Source organism: Curcuma longa, chromosome 11 (genome assembly GCF_044706935.1).
Source record: "Curcuma longa cultivar G26 ecotype Majalengka, Jawa Barat chromosome 11, ITB_CL_G26_1.1, whole genome shotgun sequence".
In the NCBI taxonomy this organism is placed as follows: domain Eukaryota; kingdom Viridiplantae; phylum Streptophyta; class Magnoliopsida; order Zingiberales; family Zingiberaceae; genus Curcuma; species Curcuma longa.
The window spans coordinates 1,243,828-1,245,354 of record NC_133871.1 but is presented as its reverse complement, the minus strand read 5'-3'; positions in this window follow the sequence as shown (position 1 = coordinate 1,245,354).

Here is a 1,527-nt window from a genome sequence, read left to right as displayed (position 1 = left end):
TTCAATTCAATTCAAAAATAAAACAATTGCTTCACAATTCAATCGATTTATACCTTGCCCCATTTCACCCATCACAATAGAACAACATCACCAAGAAAAAAAATAGGTTAGGACTAAGGTTAAGGATTAGAGTTACAATCAAGTTAGGTGTTTAGTTAGAAAGTTAAAACCTATTTACAGTATTTACAGCGTTCATGGGGTTTTTGATATCAGGAACAGAACAGAACAAGAACAAACAGAAAAACACAGAAACAAGGGAAAAGGGTGGAGTGTTTTCTTCCCTCTCCCAATCGGCCCAGCACAAGGATTAACAACTTCTTATGATCGATTTCACACCAAAGGGATGGCGATGCGCGCTGGAGAACCCTCACAGTGGCAATGTCGGAGAAGATGCAGGCAACAGACTTATCCTCTGCCCTCTGTTCGGCTGCAACCAGTAAACCAAAAATCAGAGAAAAAGGAAAGAAAACCTTTACCTTGCAGTCTTCGGTGAAGGGGATGGTCGAAGCTACAGCCGGCGTCCCAAACCAAGCTTCGGTGGATGTGGAGCACCAGGGAGCTCACCGGAGGACCCTCACGGCTGCTCACTGTGCTGATCGGACGTTGTGCACCAGAACTGGAGAACCCTCACAGCTCTGTTCCGCTGCGACAAAGAACTATAAAGCTGCCACCGTCGAACCACGTCGGCGGCGCTCCACTGGAATCTTTGGTGTTAGTCGATTGAAGCCGCCGCCGCCCTTGCAATGTGCTGATCGGAGAAGAGAAGGTGGCCGTCGTGACGGCCGGAGCTCGGTGGCGGCATCGCGACGAGAAAGACGAGAAGAAGAAGAAAAACCTAAGTTACGTGAGTTGCTGTGTGTTGAACCGACCTCGTGCTTTTGACCTAGCTACTGTACCACAGCTTGCTGAACTGGCGGTATTTCCAGTGAACCGGCGTCGCATTGAATCGATCAAATGGAATCCATCAGACTCCGCCTCCTCCCTCCGCTGCCCATGGCTGCCCAGATCTCATCTCTCTACAGAGATGGCCCTCTGTAGGAGGAGGTCGAAGCTTCGTAGTCCGAGTGCTCCCAGATTTGCGCCACTGCTGCCTCCACATCCTCTTCCATTAGGTTATCGATTGACGATCCGGTCGAATAGAGGCGGTGGCAGGGTGGCGAAGCCAGAAGAGGGGGCAGAGATAGGTTCCTCGATTCGCCTCACATTAAGCTTCCCTCTTGACTTCTGTTGGTCGTCATTTTGAAGGGAGGCGCCGTTGCCGAAGGCGACGGTGGCGCAGCAGAGGGGCAGGACGGGGAGTTCCGGATCCACGTGTCGACGCATTTCGCGTGGAAGGGTATTATTAGTATTTTATAATAATAAAAATTATATTTTTTACTAAAAATAATAGACACCAAACACTGTAATGTAATCATCCTTGTAATCAAAGATTACATGCATTCCTTCAACTAAACATAGTAATGTAATCTTGATTACATTATATTACATTATAAACTTGATTACATTACAAGCGTGATTACATTACGT